Below are 26,038 nucleotides of genomic sequence, written 5' to 3'. Positions count from 1 at the left end.
AATTCGTTAATGAGAAATTACACGATTAGATTAGTTATATATGGAATTTTTTTAGTAAATTCAATGCGATTCTTTTTGCGAAAGAATCATTTTTATGGTCTTATTATTATACTACATTAATATTTGTAATTGTGGTAGAGAATTGAAATTTAAGCAGAAATGAGTCAATAGAATTTAAAAATTTATTACTTTTTCATTCTAGAAAGAATGAGACAATTATTCCGTGTTGTAAATAGAAATATAAGAATTTTCTTTCAAAGAGAGAATTCACAAAGAACGATTTAATAAAATCTAAGGGAAAATCATGAGAGGTAACGAGAGTAATATTTATAACTGGTATTGACCGTTGTGAAATTAAATTGTTCCTCTGCGATAAAATTGCTACAAAAGCTGCTAACTTTCACCGGTATTCAAGCACGGCAATTGAAGTCATTGCTCGAAGCTAAATTTTCATTTATACGCTAGATCGTATTTTCGTACGCGTTGATGACCACGAACGAAAATTTTTATGTTGCTACGAGAGAATTTTTCATCGAACGACGAACACGTGTTCGACACGAGACACGAAGAAAGATAATCCTATTTTAAAAATAAAAAAACTTCAGAACTCTATACAATATCATTTACTACATATCGAAAAAAATTCCTTATATAAATGCACTATAAATAAGTGCGAACGAAAGTTAACGAAAGTTTAGATAAAATTTGGACGATCGAAGACCACAAAGTTCCATTGCTCCAAGCGGATTAGTTTGAATTAATAGCGGTGGAGGATCTCGAGGGCTAAGCTCGAATGAACGAAACGCAAAAACCATGTTCTCGCCTCCGCAACGACACAACCGATCAATCCCCGTGGCGGGAGGACGTATACATCGATGACAGCCGGTCATTTGCAACGCTGTTACTTTGGTCTTACCTCCAACAATGGGTAATTTGAATGTATTAATTTGGCACGGTAACGCTCATTGTTCGGTTTAGATACACAGAGAGGATGGGGATTAAAGAGCCGTGAACGCGTGTATAGGTGCGGCCCAAGTGACAACGAATACCACGATGCGAGTACGGAGGGATATACCGTTAGGAAAACGATGACAGAGAGAGATGAGACGGGAGAAGGAGTGAGGTGGAGGAGAAGGAGGAGGAGCGTGTAAATGCATGTATATTGCTTCATGAATGCGCGTACGATGAGCTTGTAGTTAGCCGTCGCGGCGTCATTATCAGCGTAGCCGGCTTATACGTTGCTTGTCCAGAATCCGCTGTGACAAATGGTCTCCTGCCAGACGAAACGGCCCGAAAAGCAATTTGCACCCCGGTCCGCGCCCGCACAGAAATTTTCAACGAGGCCGAAAAACGTGTGTATAGACGTAGGTAGGTGGTACACGCACGAGCACGGGCGCCACGTTTTGACCCGCAGCGATCTCGTTTCCATCCTCATCGTTTATTAACGAAAGTTACGTCCTGATACGCCCGCTCGCCTTCTCGACGCAATTAATCGGGAACGAAATTATGATTCGTTAATGGCCGTTTTTGTCCGTCGAAACGTTCTCCACCCACGAAGGATTTTTAATTTAATTCATCTACGGGCGCTCTTTTTATACGCGAAAAGAGTTACAATTGTAAGTTATATACGTGGCGTATATATGTGGCGTATATATGTGGCAAGCACGTGGATATAAAAATTGGTTGCGAGGTTTAAAGTAAAGGCGCGAGATTCGCACTCGAATCGATATTACGAATTTATATTAGTGCACTGTGTCGAAGCATTTATTATATGTTACGGGGAAGAAATCAATTTTATTACGATTTTTTAAGATAAAGTCGCGTGTTGCAATTACCCTCGATTCGGTTAATCGCGTTTTATAAAATATATGCCCGTAAATGCATCTATTTCGATATTTTATGGAGGCAGAATCGTATCGTCGCGTTAATTTATTTCCAATTCCCAGCACGAAAGTTTCTTCGGGTTGGTGTCTCCGTAATTATATCCGGACCCGTTTCGCTCAAATGCTGGAGTCGGTTAAAAGCCGGTCGAGCCCTTATTTCGCGTCTAATTACGCTCTAGCTCGAGGCAAGAGGGTGAAAGACAACTGAAAGGGACTTTGGTCGGTCGATAGAGCAAACGAGACGCGTATATGACAAACTTTGGTGTGTTCGCTGTGTTCGCTCCAACCAATAAAACGCGGTGTTTTCTAAGGGAAGAAGGGAGCTATCTAAACGATCCGGGAAACTTTTACTTAACTGTTGACTCTCTCTCTCTCTCTCTCTCTCTCGCAATAAGCAACAAGTTACAATAAGAGTTGATGGAATATCGTCCACGTTCCTCGATGAATCACACACCTCGTACATACGTAGATAACAAGAAACGACGAATAACATTAATCTCGCTAAAAGCATGAAATTTCGGTTTCGCATGGCACCCTTCTTCGTTAAGGGTGGATAAAAATCGGAGAGAAATGTCCGAGGACGCGATTCTGTCCGAAAGGAAAGAAACCCGTTGTCTTTTTTCGGATAGATCGGATCAGTGGATGGCGAGGAGAAGAAAGGAGGAAAGTTTTCTTAGCGACGCCCTGAGAAATATTACCCTTTATCACATCCAGCTACGATCATTGCCGGCCAATACATAGAAAGAGCTTTATTCTCGATCCCCTTTCAATCTTGTGATGGGACAATTTCCTTCGAAACGGCGAATGATCAGCCAATATCTATTTCTATACCTTTTTCTGAAACCCCTCCCCTCGACCCTCACCCTCCACGATCGTCGACCTATTTCTATTAGCCATTTATGGTCGATGAGTTACTTTATGTAGTTCCATTGATCCTGTTGACCGCCTCGATTCCGCCGTATCAGTGCTCGGATAAAAATGCCCATTGTTATCTCGTGGACCGCGTTAAGGGAGTTGCCGTTACCTAACGCGCAATCTAATCTAGGAAAAGGATGAAATAAGTTTCTGGGTCGGATGCGTGGAAAAGGAGCCGACCGCCTCCGCGCTCTCGAGATTGTTTTCGGGGTAAACTCTATTTTTCAGGATTACTCCCCATCCTCGGAGGGGAGTGAAATTGATTTTGCTCGGAGAAGGGGGATATAACGGGGATGCTCGAATTCGACGGGAAAAACGCAATGGGAAATTTAGGCCGGATTGGACGATAATAATTACATCGGATGAGAAGGGGAAAATATTGAGAAATTTTCAAAGAAATTGTTGAAACTTGTTTGGCCTGCGCAATTTCATTTCTCTCGTTCACGATCGACGACGCGTTTCTCCTTCATATTCCAAACGTTTTGATCCTTATCCGAAGGATGGTCGTGGCAAAGTAATATCGTGGCAAAAAATTGAGGAGATTCGAGCGAGATAATGATGTTTGTGCACGCGGTTCTGATTCGGCAGCAGTCACGCTCCTGACAGATCGATGTTATTACAATTGGCGTCGCAACGATGTGCGTACGCGGTACATTTTGCGATATACAGAAGGTTAGCAAGCTTAGACTTACTCGTTATTTTTGCGCCAGGAATTCCCTGGGACCCTCCCGCGCTCAGAGACAAAGCTGCGTACGACGTGGTAAACGAGCCGAGGATAATTCGGCCTTCGTTTGTCTCTCCGCATCGGTCGAAAGAAAAGCCCTCCCTCCCCACCTCCGCATCTCCCTCTTGGAAACTCACGGGAATTTTGCGTTTAACGAAACACACGTGCGGGAACTCTCTTGCTCGCCCTCTTTCGATTTCTTTCTTCCCCCTCTGTTTCGCGAGGCTCCTGGCTATTCTAGATACTTTCCTAGAACACGCGTCGATTCAATTGATTCGTCCATTCTTGTTATCCTTATTTTCCTCGTTTCTATTCCCATTCCATTTCGGTAAATCGTCTTCGATTAATTTTTTAGAGGTTGCTTATTTTATTATTTTTTTTTTTTAGGATATATAATATCTAGAGATCGAATTCTTGATTGATTGATCTTAAATTGTCAAATTTGAAGAATATTTCCAATCGTGTGTTCAATCGTGCGATCGAATTAGGAGAAAAAAGAAAGAATCGAATCGTTCGTGACCAACGCTCAAAGACCAACACGTTAAGTTAAAATCTCGCAAAGTTTCATTAACATTGGAGCAATTTCGCGTGATTTCTCATTACGTTTCGAGGATTATTCTGAAAATAGGATCGAAGCGAAAATTCTAATACGCGAATTCAACGCGTCATTCCTCTTTTTATAAGCCTTTCATCCAGTCATTCTCAACCATCTCAATTATTGCCGACTATTATCATTTCTCGTGTAACCAACTGCCCGATTAGAATGGAGCCTTTGATTATTCCAAATGAAAAGGTATTACCTACCTATATATATATATGTACCTATGGAGGGTATGTATAATTCAAACCTAACCTGAATCTGCCTGCCTGTGCGCGTTCATTTTGCTCCACGAAAGTGAAAGAGATAGCGGAGATTGACAACCATGAGTTGGTTCAAACAGTCACAATGAACGATTCGATTCGGAATTATTGACGATTGTTACGAGTGTGCATTATCTGTCCCTTGTACGTAACAGGGATTGAAATTTTCATTGGATCACGAAAGTAGAACGTTGCGTAATGACGGCCGATAATGAAAGCACGTGATCAGATCGGCCAGGATTATAAAGAAGGCATAATGCTCTCGGTTACTTGTTTTCGAATAAACTAATTAAATATCCCGATTTATCCAACTAATTGGAGCATGGTTAAGAGGTTAACGCAATTACGTCAAATTGATTGTACTTGTCCGCGTAATTACCAAGCCCTGGAATCCCATTGGGATACGAAAAGAAATAAAAAAAAAATAAAAAAAAAAAAAAAAAAGAAGCATCGATCGTTTCGTTCAATCCGTTGATTATGAACCTTTCGTTCATTAGCTGTCATAACGAGAAACGGGTAATCGAAGCGGCGACGGTTATATATACGCGTGATCGAATGGCGCAATTGTCATTAAAGCCATAATGATATAATTTAATCGAAAAAAATTTAGACGTTATTAGAAATGTTATTTAGAATTATCGTGCATTATCCGCGGCTCTCATTTAATTATTCGCATCTTTCCATTCGAGATGAGGAATTTATTGTTATCATTCATTCAAATCCTTCGACTAGATCCTTGGAATGAAAGTGGAACGAATGAAATCCACCGATCACTTCGTTTCCCACATTTTCTTTCTCTCCTCTGAGAGAGACGTTGAAATAAAAATTAGTATTTCTTTTTAAATAATCATCTAACTCTTGAATGATTAATCTTGGGTCTCTGATTAATCGTGAGTCTAATGTAAATTGCGAAAAAGGGAAGTTCGATGGAATTACGCGAACCAACGATGACCACGATACTTGCTTTTCGTAAACGGATGTCGAGGAAAAATCGATTTATTTCAATAGATTTGAAACACGGGGGGAAAAACAAGCACGGTATTAAAATACATCGACGATTTTTCATTTTCTTTTTCTCCGCTACTTGTCTTTTTTTTTGCTCCTTTTAGAACTCGTGTTAGAGCGAACCGCTGTGCAAATGTAGCGTACGCCTTATACGGAAGAAGATAAATGGATGCGGTTACTCAAATCAAACGGTAGTATTCAGCCGTTGCAAGTTACCAAGCTGTACCACGATGCTGGCTACGCAAACAGTGATTTATAATATTTAATGAAACACGATAATCGCGGATCTGCTTAATGCGGAAAGCAATTCGGGACGGTGGAAAGTTACGATTCGTTTAGATACTCGTCGCGTGAAAATATAATAATACATTCAATTATCACAAAGAATCTATATTTGTCTAAACAAGATGATACGCGTTCTTTTTTTTCTCGATTTCTTTCTATTAATTTTAAAAACTATCTCGTTGGAAAATACAATTTGTAATTATATTTCTATTTCGATAAAATATTACAATTGCTATATTTCCGTGTTTTCATTAATTGTAGGGGGAAAAAAAAAGGAGAATTACGATTATACACTCGATATTTTTGAATAAGAAGAAATAAGAAGAAATAAGAAAAACAATCGAATCTAATAACAATTAATGACGACGAAGAATCGAAAACAAAACGGCGGTTTAACGAACTCGACACGGGGGGATAAAGCGTATATAGGCGAGCAGCGAACAGCGTAGAGTTTCCGAAAGCGGCGGCCTCGGTTTTCCACTCTCGTTTACTCGGTCACCCAAAGCATCCTGCTTTTACCATCATTTTTAATTCAGGTTACCACGTTCAAGTTGCGAATGAATGTACCGAGAAACCCCCTCGTCCGTGTGCCTTCGTGTGTCGACCCCATTAACGGGGCTGCGGTGGAAACGAAAAAGCCCGGAATATTTTTAATTGGACCGCAAACTTCGTCGGTGCTGGACTCTTGTTGCGAGTTTTCGTAGCCAGACGGATTCCTCCCTCCCCCCTCGTGCTGTTCTTCGCGTGGAAAACCGTCGAACAAAAATGGCGTCAACCGTGTCCTACGTCTTGATCGTCGTATCTTTTTTCTTTTTTTTTTTTTTTCTTTTTCACAATTTCCCTCGCGATACGCGACCGAAGGGAAAAAGAGAGGAGAGAATGAACGAGTTAGAAGCTCTCTCGTCAAGGTAGACAAGACGTAACGCGTATCGGATTTCAAAATAGGCGCGCGCGAATTGGCGGCGAAAGAGGATCGTTGCAGGGAACAACATTGCGAGTACTATCCATCGAGTGGTATACGTGGTGTGGATGAAACTGCTGAAATTGGGAAGAACGGGGATGTGCGTTCGACGAGCGTTGCTCGTGAATCTTGCACGCTGGGATGTGCAAGTGTAGGGCGGTGTTGAAACGTGAAACGAGCGAGCGGTTACATCGATTGCGAACGCGGCGGAAATTAAAAATTGAAACGGGACTTACGCGTGAAATTAAGCGGTGCTCGATGCACGAAGTCGAATCCGATTGTTACGGATGTTTAGAAATTGAGGAGCAGTAATGGTTGATCGAGCTCGATCGTTCAAAATAATTTCGTCGTAGGTGAGGATTTATTTTTTTTTTTTTTCAAAGAAATTTTCTTTAAATTTATTCGATCGATCCTTTTGATTCCTTTGGAATTTTTCTGATTTAAATCTATCTTGCGATTAGATTCCTCCTTTTTCTTTTTTTTTCTTCTTCTTGGAAATATTTATTAAAAGGATTCGAATTTGATTTCTCGACCGCTTAGCTCGGATCCATGGCTTAAAATCGAGTAGTTTATCGACAATTCGCGCGCCAATTTAAATTTCATCCATAATAAATTGGAGAACGTAACGAGAACGCTTTCGAAACGAAGCGAGAACTGTGACAGGGGGAAGGAAGGGAAAATTTATCATTTTCGCCTCTGTTTCCGACCTTTCGTAAAGAAAAATGAATTCCCGCGCAATTTCCCGGGGAAACGTTGGGTGCCATCGTCCGTCCCTGAATGCTTCTAAATATTCAACGCGCGAAACCTTATATAAAAAACGCGAGGCCGCTAAAACCATTTAAAAAAAAAAAGCATTTACATGGAGAAACACGTAGGTAACCGTCGCGTTCCCCTGAATTCCACGAAAATACACGGTGCGCGGCACACGGAATTAAATCGCGGCCACCGAAAGGAAAATATTTTTCCCTGACGCGAGGAGACACGCGCGATAAAGTTACGTTGTTTCTTTCGAGCCACTTTCAACCGGTCTTAAAAGCGCAATTCCTCCGCTACCCCCGCGTCTTACCCCTCTCTCCTCCTATCCGATGGAAAAATCTACTTGCGGGGAAATCTACTTGCGCGAGAGGGAACGTAATTTAATTTAGAACGTACGATTAATAGGCGAAAGAAGAAGGAGAAAAAAAGAAAAAGAAAAGAATTGCTATGCGGTCGCACGACAAACTCGGGTCCACTGTCTCGTAAATTTCGTGTGTATAGCGACACGCGAATCGCGGCTGCGAAATTACACTTGTTCTTCCCCTATTGCGACGGTTGGTTCCGGTCCGAGGAGCTTTCGTGAAAATTAGTCGAGCGCCCGTGTTAACGCGCATACGGTCACGTTTTAAGCAAACGCACGTCATACGTGAATGGATCCTTTGAGAGAAGTCGGTTCCGTTCCTCCACTCGCGCATATACCACACGTACATACGTTCGTATTATTCGAGACAAAGCCGCGTGTGGAGGTTAGTCGGTTCTGGAGGTCGTGGAAGTTGGTACCGTTGAAGCGTGGCTTGATCTTTATACCGACTCGTCACGGAATATTTCATCAAAAATAGAGCCGCGCCGCAAGGGGGTAACTCGATTCCGACCCCGGGTGAATGTCGCAATTAGAGGAAGGAAATCCGGGAGGCTTTGATTCAGGAGCTGCGTCCCGCTCCACTGTGGACGATCTCTGCGCGAAATTATGCAATAAATGTTACGAGATAGAGAGGGGACAGAGAAGACCACCCCGGGTTCGAGGATCGTGCGCGGCCGTCCAACGTATTATCCGTATCGGGCGGCTCGCGACCGCGTCCCTTTGTCCCGTGGCTTGGCCGAGGTTTCACGCAGCAATTGAATAAATATTCATTAGCGTAATTAGTATGCGCGGACGGCGCACTATCCTGCGAACCGGTGCCTTTAATTGTACACACTTTTCCGCCCGCTCTTTTTAGTTTCGTGGTTTATAATTTGCCGGTGGAAGGGTAGGGTTGGTGGTCGTGCGTGGCTGATGATGACGCGTCCGATGGGTTTCGAGAACAACCGCGGAAGCGTGGGTAATTTTCCTCGATGTGGAATAATCGAGAGACGCGTGGTTCGATCTTGTCGAAATTAAAAATGTCACGGGATAAAGAAGATAATGAGACGGGATAAAGGCGAGTGATAAGCGGAAACGTGTTTACCCGAGTCTGGACTAGGCGAGGTGCGCTTTAATATACATACATTTGGATCGAAAGCGTGTTTCTCATTTGGGAAGTACCTTTCTCGGGATTCAGAGATGGGTATTCGCTTGGGGCTAAAATTTCAGATAGGTATGTACAGCTGGATTTCCGGTGTACATTGGCCCGATGAATATTCTACGAGCCTTTAGCAACATTATGTTCATGTCCTGTAGTCTAATTATTATTTATTTTATTAGCATCTACCAGCACTCGGCTTTTACACCAGTTCTACAGGATGGATCGCGTTAACACGGTCGATTGGATTAACTTGTATTAGTGGATGGATGAAAATTTTCTTTGTCACGGATTGATTTTAACCTGATTTCCCCTTAAGCCGATATTCCCATAGTTTTTGCAAAGTTATATTAATGGAAGTTGTATTATTTATATTTTAAGATTACAATGACCTGGATTTAATGGACGTGCTAAAACGTTTAGAAAAACGAATCAAACGATGATGGCAAATATCGCGCAATTTCATCTCTTCGGAGAATATCGGAATTCATGGCATGTGTGTGTGTATATATATAATATTCCGTTACATGCCCTTTGAATCATTCCTGGTGTACGAGCTAAGATTGATCGTCTTGGATATCGATTCCTATGCCGTGTAAACGATACCGCTGTAACCGATAATACATCTTGCCTGTATCAGTTTTCAAGAATGTTATCCCAATACTAATTAATCCGTCACAATTTCACAAAAGTTTCGTCCTCCTTGTCAAAAAAATTATAAAACATAGACTCAAAATTTAATAACTTCTCGGGGAAAATTTAATCGAGCTTTGTATTTTAAATTACAAGAATAATTCGCGGTATAATGAAGAAGAATTTCGTCGAATTTCGACTCCGAATCGAATATAGCGTTAAGATATAATTCGTTTCCGATGTTTTCATTCGTTGCTTCGTTGTTAATCGTGGATGCATAATAAAATAGATGAAAAACGAGGGGGATCCTTTTTTTTTTTTTTCAACGAAAAAAATATAAATTCCGCGCGATAATATCGTCACGCGATTCGCGCACCGGAATACGAGGATTTAACGGGATATTAAACCCGAACACGAACTTTTAATTTCACTTTTGTTTCAAAGGTATTTATTACCTAGGAATGTGGGTCGTTGTTACTCTGACGCCGTTCGAATCTCGTTTTACAAAGAGTTTTCAATTTATATGCACGAATCGTGTATCCGATGAACGCGGATTATCGTTCGTTAACTGGCCGATAAAAAAAAAAAAAAAGAAAAATAAAAATAGAGGGACGAGACTTTATAAATTCAAAAATGATTTGTTTCCAAACAAGCGCGCGCGTTTATAAAATCGGCCTCGCGAAACACCTCGTAGAATTCCTTCGTCCTGATCCATCCAACGGTTTAAAACCGTTTCCAATCTTTCTTCGTTTAATTCTCTAAGATATGTTTATCGACGTGTTTATCGACGTGTTTGCTCGATGCGAATCGAATCGAGCGTCTTTCCGCGTATCGAAATCCGCGATCGATCGTAGTATGCACGCCGTGTGCAGCATGCAATCCATTATATCGGCGGATGAAAACGGCGTGTGCCGAGTCGTCGTGGCAAACATTTGGATGGTGGAAAGCGTTGCGTCGCGGGAAAACGAAAATGGCGCAAATCGTGGCTTCGACAAACGAGCGACCGCAATCTGCAAAAAAATATGAACAACGATACCTTTTTTCCCCCGTGCAATCCGCGGGACACGCGGGCGCAGTGCGCGGACCATTTGCCGAAATTGGCACGGCCGAGCTTCAACCGCAACAGTGTCCACATTGTGCCACATTGCCGTACAAACTATAAATAAAAAAGATTTTATTTTCGATTATTTGTCCGTCGGATGAAAAATCCTCGCTCCGCCTGTCGGCCAATTAATACGTGTCAATCAATCGCGCGATCTCGTCGCATTTTTCGGTGATTACGTGTAAACAGGAACGAAATAGCGGCGGATGAAAGGAGATAGGAAAGAAGGATGTTTGTTGGAAGAATTTTTGATAAATAGATTTTATTTTATTTCTTTTCGTTACGTTTCCTGTCGAATGAAAAAATTCTTGTTTGTTCATCGGTCAATTAGCTGTCGTTAATAGCGACGATCGTCGTTCGTTTAGTGTAAATCGAAAAAGGAAGAAGATGGCGAGGGATGGAAAAGGAAGAGACGAGGGGAAAAAGAATATTTCAAGAATTATTTTCCTGTCTGAGAAAAAAGATGTTTTCGTTATCAGTCTGTTATCACGTGTATCGATTATCAAATTGGGATAGTTCGATCTCCATTTGGATAAAATGAGAAAAGAACGAGATGAGGGAAGGAGATGGAAAGGCTGGGCGAAAGAAGGATGTTCCGACAGGGAAGAATTTCATAACCTCTTAATTGCACATACCATGATAGCGCCACTCATTTACATTTATATATCGCATTCCAATACCTGGGCGCTTGGCATGCTTCAGCCTATATTTTTCTGCTCGCGTTTTCGCAAGAGAATTTTCATGCGATCGTAGAGATCTTGATCCTCGTTCCTTGATGCGAGGCGATTAAACTCTGTTGGGGGAAAAAAAAAAAAAAAAACAAGAAACACGAGTTTATAAATATTTTGATAACGAAATCGTATTGCCGATATGTTTGTACATAGTTATTCAAAATTGATCTTCTATCACATTTTGGAAACGAGGTCAATCGTTCGTTCGTTCGTTTCTCAATAATATCTGGATCGAAGGATATTATAAATGAAAAATTGGCGTTAATTTTAAATTAATAAGAAGTAGTTACGGTTTCGAATCGACCAATCATACGATATAAACGTTGCATTATAAATGCTTTAGGATCAGCAGAATGTAAGAGGATCAGAAATTATTCAATTTGTTTGGACTCGTCTGATGTATGATCTTAAACGATCATTAAGGTCACGTTCGTTTCACCAATCTTTATCTTCCAGAAACGCAATCTCGGAGAATACACGTATAAGATTAATGTATTGTTTAACTGATTACGTTTGCAATTTACCACTCTCACGAGTGGTCATTACACTCGCTCTGGCGAATTAAAATAGAGGAAGTATATATTATATATACTGGATGGAAACGTAACCGCAACGACAATCAACGTAATTCGAATAATCGTGCGAATCGTGCATTACAGGATAATCTAGAAGAACTGGATAGATTGTACAGCAAATTCAGCAAAAATTCTTATATAATAGATAGCACGGATTACCAATTATTATACACTTTATTCGTAGAAATAAATCGATAGTTTCGTCGAAAGAAGACAGATTTAATTCTCATCGAATCTAAACGAAATAACACGGCGTGCACAACGATATGTGATGAATTGAATCACGCGAGATACGCGGTCGAAATCGATCAACACATCGGAGTGTTAATTTCTCGACATTAATTCGTCGAATCGAGGTCGAGAGGGGTTGTAGGGATCAGGGCCGATAATGGGTCGTAAAATGCTCGTCAAACGCGGCGTGTGTGCACCGAGGTGGGCACCAACAACGGGTAAGAACGCGGCGCAACGAGTGGCGCCGGGAAAAACGGCTTTCATTAAGGACGTAGCAACGAGTGGTAATGAGAAAAACGGGTTTCACGTGAAGTGGCGGCCACGAGAAAGCTTGTTTTTTGCCCGGTGGAATGCGGCTATCGAAGAGAACCACTTTTACCCCTCCCCCTCCTTGCATCCTCCTGATTGCTTTCAACCGGACAAGGAGAGGAGGAGGCTGCTCGATATGCATCTCGATAACAGTTCTAATCTTCGTCCTCGATCCGTCACACGCCCACGCGTGTTTCGAATCTCGAATCTCGCGAAACTGCTTACGATATTCCAAGCGTGATGTAGGATCCCACAAAGGATTGATATACACGTAGGATATATTGATAAATAACGCGTTAACGGAAAAAGCTTTCTAAAATTTTTAAAAATTGGAATCAATCGCAAATCTTGAAAAATTAATTTCGAAATTAAAATGAATAAACTGTGTTTTCGTGGAGACTCTGTTTTCTGTAGCGTCGCAATTTATCGTGCGTAAAAATGAAATAAATCAGGGTAATCAGTCGAGTAGCGTAATAATCGGTCAGAAATGCTGTCTATCCTCTACCATCAAACATTAGGATAGCGTAAGGGACAATTTATGGCGTTCATCGCGTAATTACGTACGTAAGACGCGAAGAGGAGAGGGGAGATAAATTGAAACCGCGGTGTTGGGTGTTCTTCCATGGTATTACGAGCGGAAATTCCTTGTGGTGGTGGTACACATGCGCCGCCATGTCGCAAAAATGAAACGCGAATGTGTATCGTTGCATCTCGAGACGGACGTGGAATAAATCTGCGCGATTGTTAGGGGAGGGAAGGAAGAGTGGTGGTAGGAGTAACGTGGTGGTAGACGGGGTAAATAATTCTGGATCGTTGCGTGAGGCAATAAATAACGGCCGAGGCTAGCATTTTAATTGATTATCCGTTTTAACGTCCCGATATGCCAACGGATTCCTATTTGGGAAAGTATGTATGAGGGTATGTATGGCTGTTCGTTAAAGGGTAGTGCTTTTTTCCTTTTTTTTAAATAGAAAGCTGGAGATGGAAAAATCGATAATATACGTTCCTCGTTCGAGAAACATGATTTTTACTTGCTACGACACGCAAAGTCATTTGAGTGATTATGCCATATTTCCATATTTATTATTCATTACCTGCGTTACCATTTGTACCTGCGTCGAGCATCATTACACCACGCTATAACGTATAATCGAACCTGTACAACATTCCAACGTGTATTACCTGACAGGTATCCAAGATATAAGTATAATATTACACGCGGGGTGATATTAGAGGTAATGCTGCCTGTAAAAATAAGTAAAAGAAGAAAGAAAAAAATATTGGAACAGGTTAAATATTGGAAAAATTAACCAATGAATATTATCAATTTCCTTTCCTTTCGTATTCATCATACATCCCATACATACCAACTTGAACTTTGCACTCTGTTCGATGTCTTTCCAAAGACCTTCCGATCCTTTTTATCTCGAAACCATCGTAAGACAATCGTCGTTAATTTTACGAGACGATGAAAATTCCAACCCCTTTTGTCGTCGTGTAACGCTCGTACGAGTTAGATGGCGCGATCAAACCGGCGTATAAAGGTCCATCCTATAAGGAATAACGAACCGCGGCGTAATGGAAGCGCAAATACGCGATCGCGCCGAAGAGGCGCATTAAAGCGTGTGTATCCACGGCTCCCCCCCCTGCAATATACATAAATGCGCTCAGCAACGCATCGACACACGACCACATAAATCCAAAGCGCGAGGTTATGGATGATGTACAACGCATCGACTGGGATATTTCCTGATTGGTCGTCGTGGTGTTGGCCGCCGTGCGAACGGTTTGCATCACGGCCAGATGAGAAACGACGTCGTTTTCGCGGTGTCCACGGTCGGATTGAACGGCACGAGAGTCGCCAATTTTCCGGAATAATAAGATCGTTCCGGTAAACGGCATTTTCGGAACAGTTACATTATGGAGCGGGGAATGATCTTAGTTTTTCGTCGTTATTAATTCTTACGGTTTAATATCACGATGCCTGGTTAATTTCAAGAGCAAAGGAGGGGAAAATATAACAGGTATTCGAATATTCGAGAAATAAGGAAATAAAAGTAACGAAGAAATTATTATATCGGGTTAGTAGTTAATTGTCACGTGGAGTAGTAGTCGTCGTCGTGTCGTCGAATATTATAGCGTTAACAGCCAAGATAATGATTTTTTAATAGTTTAAAAACATGCTGAATAAAAGGTAGATTTTGATGACGAGAGATTGTCATTAGCCGAGGCACGTTTAATTTTCGAGGTGTCGGATGAATGATGTTTGATCCGAGAAACATGTTCGAATGATAAATGGGAATCGATCTATCGTTCTGCTAAATTAGATCCGGAATTTTAATCTCCGTTTCCTAATTCTTGTAATTTAATTTACCTCATAAATTTAAATTAATAATACGGATGGAATTAGAGTCTGTAGTTACGGTAATTCTGTAGATTTTCTTCTCGCGGCGCAAAATTCCCTGATAATTATATTATCAAACTACTTTTATTCAAGTAAATTTCAATAAACGAAATGATAATAAATTCGATGCGATAAAAAGATAAATATTGCAGAGCGCGTTGTTGATAATTTGCGAATGCTTTTATTCGAAGAAGAGAGAAAAAGAAATGAAATTTACGTGCAATTGGCTAGAACATTGTCCATGATGTTGGCAAATAGTAAAAACAGGACTGCAGTTTCACATTTATCACAACCTGTCGGATAGATACAGGCGATAGAATAAAGGAGTAATGAACACGAACCGTTCGACAGGTGTTCATTCTCTCTACATCCTGTATTATATATTTTCCAAATTCGAAAATAATTACTCGACGTAGAATTTACAATTAATTATCTTTCTTGACTAAAAAATCTAGGAGAATCGTCTCGTTTCAAAATTTAATTCCTGAATATCCTGGATATAGGAAGTTATCGTTGAATTAAATATTTCCCCAAGGGAAGTCGCTTCCTGTCGTTTCGTCGTAACCCCTTTCCTCCATAATCCGAATTCCCTCTTTCCACTATCCTTAACGAAAGGTATAGATAACCAAGTTGATCGATGGACAATAGCCACTCCAGTCCAATAAAGATGGCCTTACGTCGTGTCCCCCATGATTCGGCCGCGAATGAAAAGCAGGGATGGGATCGTTGACCCGATGACCCGCAAGGGAGAGTCGCGTATGTCCGCCCGATTATATCGATTCGACCCGTATTTCGCGGCAACCTTTTACCAATTCGCCAGGTTTTTTCCCCAACTTTAAATAACACGGGGACAGATTTCGTGAACGGGTCGAAATCATCAATGGTCGAGCGTGAAATCGAACGATTGCATGTTACACGCTTGTTACGCGTGAAACGCCGATTATTCTCGCGTGTTAGATACGAATAAAAGGAATTTATAGGCGACACGAATAGTTGAATCGGTAAACGACCTGTGCTATATATCCGCGATAACAAAGAATATGGAATTAATAAAAACGGATATGGGTAGGAATTTTTTATTTCTCCTCAAATTGTCGTCGCCTCCTCTTTTGTTCCGAGAGAGGGATCATTTTAAACGGTCGTTATGAAAGCAATTATTTATTATCTTTAATGTTATGCGTGTTTGTTGATTTGTACATTATTTCCGAGCATGCCTCGTAAATACGTTTTAAATAGCGAGGAAGAAGTTGTAGACGTTCAACAATCCGACAATGGGAATTTATTTGCTCGTCGATTCAAACATGACTTTTCTGTCAGTATGGTAATCAATCTAAGGGGGGAGAAAGAAGAAGAAAAAGAAAAGAAAAAGGAAGGAAGAAACGGAAAAAGAAAAGAGGCGATATAAAGGTGGAAAAATTATATATGAGTGCATTGTTCTGTCGATGTTGGGATGAATGTTTCCCTCGTATCGATTCGAATCGTGATTGTTTCGAGACGGAATTATATAACGTGATTGTTGTTTGCCAGCCACGAATCTGAGATGCTGCCCCTGAATCCAAGTTGGAGACTAACGGTATTCGCATAATTGATTAGCACGAGGAGAGCCGTGATCTTAATAGTAATTTCTCCACTTGTATTGTACCTTTGCATTCCTTCTGCTCTGCCCTCGCCCACACCCTCACCCTCACCCTCACCCACCCGGTGGAACGTTGTGCAATTACACCGCCACAATCGGTAACGAGATTGAACCCAAGGGAAAAGATTAACCCTCGAACTCTAAAGGTCGTTCGTGGTAATAAACCAAGAGTGCAGTTGCGCGTTTCCAAGCTGCGTAACGAATTGCGAGCTGGTATGGTATCAGGTTTAATTAACGCTATAAATGGGTTGACGAAGAATACCATTAATGCAGAAAAACTTGACAATATGAATATCCAAGATAACTTTTAACCCTTAACCACGACATCATATTAATGTCCTTATGACGTTCAACGTTTAACTTGTCGTTTCTTTTAATTCACGATTTCAGAAATTTTATATTCGTACAATTTTACAATTATTCTAATTGGATGATTACAACATCTCGAGTAAAAAGGGGGATTAAGAAAATTCGGAAGAATGTGAATACTCGGAAAATAAAAATGTTGGAACGTTTGCTGAGATAATATTTAGCATTTTCGTGTATTAATAGTTGAAAGAAAAAAAATTCTGAAATATTGTTACATCTTTCAAAGAGAGAGAGTCCACATGGTAGTTACGGGTTAAAACACGCGATACGGCAATGCGTCTTTCGGTGGGTAAATACGGTCTGCATCGTGTCATAGATTGATTTCGTATAAAAAAAAGTTGGGTTATTCGTCATAATTGAAAAAAAATCGTACGTCAAAGAGGAGGAGGGGCGGTCCGTCATAACGGGAGAACGCAGCGACGCGTTGGCGCCGGTGATATCGCGATTGTCAACCGTGACCCGTTTATGTATGATGGGGAATTCTTTATGGACATATTTCTAAGGATCGTTTTGCCGGGAACAACGGAGCCGTGCCAAGCAATTTCGGATACGATACGTATCTCGCCCGGCCACGTGTTTTGCAGCTAGTAATATCCGACGGGGCGTATTTCGCGTTGTTTGGAAACGTTTGACGTGCACTGGATATTAATCTTTTAGGGCTTAAATCCTTAAATCATTATTAAAAGTCAGGAATGAACCGTGGATTTGTCGTGGACAAATGCGTTGATCGAATGTTACAAACGAATTTCATCGTATTCCGAAAGAAAATTTCTTGTCGCAATTTAATAAAAGGGAAGAGGAGGAAAAATTCGAGGATTACTATTACTTCGTTTATCATTCGTTTTCACGCGTTTCTTTGTACACGCGAGAATTATCGACGCGTATAAGACGAATTTACCTTGAAAATACGGGAAATGGACGTGACACTGTTGCGAAACTTGGATTGTGTCAGAATCTTCATGTAGAATTCATGCGCGCTTTCCGTTAAGTCAACCGAACACGTACGAAAGGATTGCGATTTATGTTATGCGAGGTATGTCGGAATATATGATGTGTCACTTGCGAAACACAACGTAATACATTTCATCTTGATGGATCGGTATTATACGATTCCCCCTCCCCAATCCTCCATATAAATATCTTGGTGGAACGAAGCGATGAGCATTCCTTTTTAATTCCATTCTTTAATCGACAAATAGAGCGTAGAAAAACGAATGGAATACGAACAATACCACTTAATATACTTTCCTTAAATTTCACAAAATTTCTCTCCGATATAGAAATGCGAGCCCAAAGAAGAATCGATCCATCTTTACTCTTCAAATTTTTAATCCTTTTCGAAATATTATTCCGTTTATTATTGTTATATCAAATTTGATACAAAAAAAAAAATCAATTATAATGCGAATAATTAAATTAATCGTATACGATAGACGATTAAAATTCGACGATGTCCGCGCGAATCTCTTGTTACTCTCTCTCTCTCTCTCTCTCTTCCTCTACCGCAAGAAGGAATAAGGAAAACGTGCAACGTACGCAAATTACTTTTCCATCCGACAAAGCGAGCCTCCCCCGCCGCACACGTCACAATAACGTTTCTCCCGCGTCTCGCGCCATTCTTTCTCAAAGCAGCTTGTTCCACGTTAGATCCACGTTCGAGCTACGTGCCAATATTCCTCTCTCAGCGTTTTCTCCGCATCGCGGGGAATACCGAGGGGAGGGGAAGAGGAAGGTATCAATATTTCTCGCGAATTGATAACCGCGCTCGGCCGCTACAAAGTGTATCCGAGGAGAGGAGGGATCGCGAAAAGTATTGCGTAACTGCGATACTACGTGCAAAGTGTTTGCCTCGAGAACCTCGAGGGTGGAGGACGTGAGATTCTTTACGGATGCGTTTTATATGCAGAGCGTCGCGTTTGCCTCGCGCTCGGGCGGAAACGGAAAGGGGAGGGGATGCCGGAAGGAAATTTTACTTGGCCGGTTGTTTATCGCGGCCAACTTGTTTAGAAACTCGCCTCGCCGCGAAATATATTTAATTATATGTATTGGATCGGCTGAATCGAAGAATTGGATCGAAGAAACGATCGTTGATACCTTACAGATGCCATTATTGATAAATTTCACGGACGGAAACGGTTGAAAACGGAACTTGGTTGGAAAATCGTTCGAGGCGATTATCGAATTTAGAAAATTCGCAATATCATCCGTGACTCGTTGATTCTTCCTTACCTATCAAGCTTTCCCTCGCGTTTTTATTGTAAATATTCGTACGTTGGAATATTCTGGAATAAATTCTCGGAGAATTTGCAATTTTTTGAATGTATCGATGTTCGTGGCATCATAAACGCAAATCGTGCAACGTGTATTTCCATCGCGTAGAATGAATCTCCCGATTCTGAATCTAACTCGAAAGCGTTGATTGGCGTTAAAGTTTCGCCTTGTTTCGTTTTGTCGCGGAATTTTCATTAGTATCCCGGGAAGAGGAAAAAAAAAGGGAATAAGAAAGGGGGAGGAGGGGTGGTGATGGTAATGTTATTGCTGTTTTATTGCAACCTTGCAAGCTTGCTTAAAAACTTGGAACCAACCAAAGCCGAGAATCGTGTACGGAAAATAACAACAGAAAAGTTACACGACGTTTGCGCGTGTATACAGGGGGTTGAGGGGGTAGTCCAGCTGCGTACACGATACAGGATTTTATTTGTTGAATCTTAATTCATTGTAAAGGAGGGATACCTCGTTGTCCGAGAAAATTGAAAGTCCTGCTTTTACGACCAGTTGTAAACTGCAAGACGGTCTAATTAGAAAGTTAGTAACCGAGTTTCGTCAACAACCGCAAGAAGCATTCTGTTACGTGCCACGGCTTATGTGCTATTAAGGGAGTTCCGTGCCCAGATTGCATCGAAATGCATACGCAGGATATATTACGCCTCGGCGAGGTGTTTTGGTTCCGTATTACTAGATAACAGCGATATCTTTGAAATAACGAGTACGGGTAGGGAACAGATGTGGATACCATTAGTTAGCAGCCAACACTGTGTAATTTATATAGATACTCGTATCTATTAATTTAATCGTAAATGATCGTTTATCTCGAGTTTAAGAGTAGTTTATTTTTTTTTGACTTTGAATAGAATCCACGATGACCTACTCAGTTTCTCAATATTCCGTGGATAATATTTTTAACTAGGTCGTTTTTCCCTCATTTTCCCTCTCGACCTAATCGGCCGCGATCGTGGAAGCCCCATATAACAATAGACCGATAGACAGTGGAGAATATATTACAAATTCTTGTTGTTCCCTCTTTTCGACCCCTTCTCAGATTCCTCCTCTTCTAAAATCCTCTTAGAAACTTCGTTGTTGCTCGGTCAAACTTGGATCCTAGTATCCACGAGCCACTTACTATGGTTTTTCATTTATGAAACTCGCTATAGAGCTCTTTTTGAAATTAAGGTATTCGCTCGGAGGGGAAAAGAATAGGGAGAAGAGGACGCGGATCTCTTCCTCGTTTCATAAAGCTGAGAAAAAGTATAAGTGTCCATTCCGATGTTATCTATATCCGGGCATCGCGCAAAATCGACTCGACTTTGATACGGTTCGATCTTAGTCTTCCTCGTCTTCGAGATGATCCGATTTGGATTTTCCGTTTTCCGAGGTAATATAAGGAAGATATTCCTCCACCCTTTCGAGATTCTTTGAAATCCCGATCCCCGATTTCTGGATAATCCAGATTCGATCTCACCGACCTCTGCTCTTTCGATTCAAATACGGGTTATATCAGGGTGTGAGAGATCGCGATACCCTCCCCGAACAATGATCTCTCCCGCCCGATTTTCGTTCACTCGTCTCGAAACTTTTGGAATTGAAATCCGGATAATTGTTGGAATTAACCGATCGTCGTACGTGTTATCTTTATATATGTATGAGATTGTATACGCGCATAATTAACGGTGACTTTTAACCTATCGTTTAATTAATCTTTCTTCATTTTCGATAAGATGACACTGGATTCCGGTATAATCCTGACCGCGTATAGTAATCGTGGGTACTAGATATCGTGATGGAAATGCGGCTATTCTATTGATGTAATCGCACATGGGAAATTGGGACACTCAGGTTGAACTGCACATGAATGATCAAGTTCCATACTAAACACGTCAGACTCGATGCGCCGGGTGATATTAATCAAAAGTGACATAATGAACCGTGCAGTTTGCAATTCATTAGATATTCACTTTGTGAATTGTGTGTCAAATACCATCGCGAAGTTGTTTTAATTACAAGGTGAAAGCTAATTTTCGCTATAAATAGATAATGTCCGGCGAATAATAATTTCAGGGGGAAATAATAATTAAAACGGAACTTGTACGGTATTAAAATGTTTTTTTTTTCTTTTTTTCTTTTTTTTTTTTAATAAGATGAACAATAATAATCCCCGTAAAGTGGAAGAACAATGGATTATGCATTAACTTTATCATTAATTTGCCGTATTTTCCCTCCCAATGTTATTTAACATTGCTTTTCGTTTCCACGGTTTTATTTTAAAAGCATTTTAAATGAAATAAAATAATTACCCATCGCGTCTACCGAAAGAAAGTGTTTCCAATGCGTGAAACTGGATTTATTTTCATCGGCCGCCAGTTACATTTCGAATACGTGTTAATCTATACGCTACATAAATTACATAATACATTATACGCACAAATGAAACTTTCATACTTACGCCCTGCGCATTTACGACATATCCGTGTAACATCCGGCTGATAGAAAAATAGCTTTCAATATGTGAAATATTCGTGGCAAATCCCTTGATTCGCGGAAATGCGCGTAATAATTACCTATTACGTTTCTTTTTTTTTTTTAAATCGAATAAAAATCGATATAGAATTTTTTTCGAAGAATATCGACACGAAGGGAATTTCTTGGAAATGAAATCGACGGAAGTAGAACGCAAAATCGGCGATGCTAGCAGAGAGAATCGTTTCAGTTTTCAAGCAGGAAACGTGTGGTCGAAACGCGTGATGATTACCAAATAAAAATTGGTTGTTCGTCCTCGTTTCGACTGACGTCATACGATTCTCGGTTAAATAAATTTTCGAAAATACACCTCGAATTATTCAAGACGGGGGAGGAAGATCTATTAATGTACTTTAATCTCGTGTCGCTTCCTCCTAAGTTGAATTTATGCCCTTGTTTCAACACATTCGAATGACGACGAGGCAACAAACTCGCGCGAAGTATATATATATCGATATATACCGCCGGGAATATCGGGAGAAATTTTATTGTCGCTATATATAATATTCGATGTCTCCAGCGTAATATTCCGAACAGCTTGGGATTACGTTTTAAACTGGGAGGGTAGAAATGAGCGCACGTCAATCTTGGCCGTGACGTTGGACCAATTAACACGACGGCGTGTGTATTTTCCGATGCTTAACCAGTTTGATTTAACGCTCGCTTGCTAAAGACTTTGAGTATCTGCGAATCGAACGACGCGAAAATTCATGGAAGCGACGCGGAATCCCGTCGAATCGGGATTCTATGGATGGAAACGTACGTGGAATAATTATCGGTATTGATTGGCTGGTTTGGTGTATTAAAAAGAATCTTCAGGGATTTCGTGGAAAAGGTATCGTGCTTGTGGAGAATTGCGAAGATTTTGCGTGGAGAAAAGTTATATGTTTTATATTTTTTAGAATAAGGTAAACGATTCATTTAACGAATAGCTCAAAAAGAGTTTTTTTTTTTTTTTATAAGGAATCAATGGTTAAAATATGAAAGAGATATGATACTTTTTACAATAGATGATGGATAGATTTATGTATCGATTATTATCGATTATATTATAAAATTCATCGATTTGATGATGATATTCAGTTAGTAAGACATATATATTTTAACGTGTCAGTTTTTAAAATATGGAATAATGCCTCGAGTGGATGGCGAGGCGAACGAGCTGGGAGACAAATGGAGTCTGCGAATTTATTTTAGCCACCTTTCCAATCTTATTTCGAGATATATACGAAAGCGGTGGAGGCGTGCAGCTGCGCCGACATATTGCACTTGAACCGAGGGAGGGGAGGGAAGGTTTTCACGCGAGAATCACGCGCGACCAGCGAAAAGTGCATTGACCAAAATGAGCCTGGCTGCAGGGACATCGCGTACCCACCCCTTCGTATCGATTCTGTGCCAAGTGCCGATAAGAGCTGTCAGCCGAACAGCACTTTATAACGAGGGAACGAGGCGGAAAGGGGAGAATGGAGCACATAGAGAAAAGAAGGGTTGGAAGAAGAGAGAGAGAGAGAGAGAGAGAGGGTAGGAGGGCATAAGGTTTCCTGAAAATTGGCCTACGTCCGCGCGTCTTATCGCGAACACCTCGCAAATGACAGGGAAAAAAATTGCTACGCGCTTACCAAATTGTGAGGGAAAGCTCGATCGAGCGGGTGGAAAAAAGTGGCGTGAAAATGCGAGTTCGTTACCGAATCGATCGGATGATTTATTTCTTGGGTGGTAACGGGCTAAATGACTCGGGGCATTCAATATCCCATTCCCTGAATATTAAAGATTGTAATAGGATCGTTAACCTTTGTACTTTCCCCCTTTCGGATAGGCTTTCCGTTTTTATCAAGGTTTCCACATCGTGGAAATTCTACCCGAGTCTGACCAATGATCGAGCGTTTCTACTTACAAGTGAAACTTCAAGCTTCAACAGAATGCGATACTTATTTCGATATTTAATGAATTTTATGTGAAATTATTTGTTGAGATCATATTCGATGATCCGTGGACTTTTTTTTTTATTTTTTTATTTTTTTTTTTTCTACTGTAAATTGGATGGACAAATGGAAGGAAATTTCAAAAACTTTCATCGAGGATAAAGGATTGGTTCGCGACGAGGATTTTATACGCGGTGCGGAATTATTTGCGGCTTCTCGAGAAGATTAAAAAAGTGATCCGGCGACGAGTAAATCCGGCACGAGTAATTTGGTCCTAGGACATGCTCGCTAGTTGCAGGGCTTAAGACTTTCCCTCTTGGTCGCCGCCACGGTCTCTGGTGCCACCTCCCCTCACCCCTTCCCTCGAGCCATTCTCTGGCGAGCCACCCCGCGATTCACGATCATCCTACCCCTCATCCTTATTTATGGCGGCTTTCTTCTTCCGTTCCATCCTTCAAGCCGTTGGCAGTTTGTCAAAGTTGTGTAAGTTCGTTCAACGTCGTAAATTAATCGTTGCCTTCAATTAACCCTTCACCCCGGTCCGAGGAATTACAACAAGCGTCGACCCGCGTCCCTCCTCTCTTGCCGGATCCCCCTCGGTTCCTCGGGCAAACACCATAATTATTTAACGTCCCGTGCCTCTGAATTCGTTCTTCTTAACCGTTATGAAATGTATACAGCGTAGCATTGTTCCGTTAATCGGCCTGTCGTAGTTTACCCAAGTGTTCCCTCCCCCCGTGGAATTGTATAAATGTTTACCGTAGCGTTTAAGATTAACGGGATTAATTCAAACCATTGGCCGCTTTTAATTATATAGCGACGCTTTCGACGAGAAAGTCGAAAGATTAACCCCTTCGGGCCTCTCTTTCCATCTTCATTTAAATCCCTCAAGAATCGCATGTACCAAGGTAACGTGGTTATCGACGATTATTAATACGATAAAGCGAATAATCGCGGAATAGGACGATTTATCAATAAGTTAGAAACTGGATAAAATTGATGGGATGCGTAGTAGCAGCGAACGTCCCCCCTCTCCCCTAGACGAGTGGAGCCCGATTCGTTGGACTGGTTGGCTGGTTGGTACCCCTTGGCTGGTAATTAATTACAATCGATATTCCCTAATCTTCGGGTGGCAGAGAAACTCCGCAAGTAGGGGTAGGGAACATTTATCACGGTTAAAACGGGCCACTTCTGTTCACCAAGTTCGAACCAGTTATTACCATCCGTCGTGCGCGTCCCAGTCATCCACACGTCCGATCGAGCGAAATACCGGTATCCCTGCCGGCGGACCGATAAAGCGCCCGGTTATCGGAACGTCGACGAAGGAAAGGAAGGAGGAGAGAGGAGGTGAGGTAGCAACGAGACGAAGCGAGCGAGCGAGCGAGCGTTTCCACCTCGGAACTAAGCAAGTCACGCACGCACAATCTCCATACATCACCGTCGAAGCGTGTAAACTTTTCAACTGCCTCGCATATCCTCGCTTGCACCGAGCGGCGACCACCCTCCGGCGACTCGCTCTTCCCCTACACCGATTTTCCTTCCTTCTACTTGTGTCGTTTCACCACACCGTTTCACCATCTTATCGTTCGACCGGCCTCCCCCTCCCCGCTGGCGCGGGGCCACAAATTATTGAAGCTCAATTGAAGCGAGGGAAGACTTGGACCGGGCTAAACGCATCAATTCCTCTCTTCTTTCGGTAGTTCCTTTTCTCTCCCGGACCCGCCGTTTTATATCCCTCGACGTTCGTTACCCAAGACGTTACCTCGGAACTCGGTCGATTCCTCCTCCCTTCCCATACACCTATCCCTCCGCCATTCTTACCTTCATCCGTTCCATTTTCATCGCTAACCTTTTCCTCCTCTGTTTCAGGATTATTCAGAATCCTCACCCCTCTGGGGTTTATTCTGACGGGGAACTTTGCGAAAGGGTGGAAAGATACGGAGCACTTGCACGAGACCTGCTTGTAACCTTCAACTGGATTTTTCCAATTTGCCAATTATTTGGAATCTCCTGCTCGGAATATCCTTCTGTTGGGGTGGAAGTGGGTTTGATCCGGCGTCACGTTCTCGACAGACCGCTGTCGGAGACAAACCGATCGTGTATTGTGAATTATTAATTCTGTTTTGCGATTCTGTCTCTCTATCTCTATCTCTATCTCTCTTTAGTCGATTGAATTATATTCGATAGGATGCATCGCGTTAAATCGCTAATGATTTACCTTTCCGTAAAACGTAGTCGAAATTCCAGCTGTTTAATCGAGAGAGAAAATGGTCGAGGTTCGGTCGGGTTTGAATATTCATCGATATATAACCGAGTTAACATCCTATCCTGGGATAGGATATTAACGGAGAAGGGGGAGGAGGATGTTGGAACAGAAGCGATGTAGAATTTATGTTGTGGAAATAATTGTTGCAAAAAATCGTAAGCGCCACGGGCAAGATCT

This window comes from Apis laboriosa, unplaced genomic scaffold (genome assembly GCF_014066325.1).
Source record: "Apis laboriosa isolate Shangri-la unplaced genomic scaffold, ASM1406632v1 scaffold13_cov153, whole genome shotgun sequence".
Lineage (NCBI taxonomy): Eukaryota > Metazoa > Arthropoda > Insecta > Hymenoptera > Apidae > Apis > Apis laboriosa.
This window is presented reverse-complemented; position numbering follows the sequence as displayed.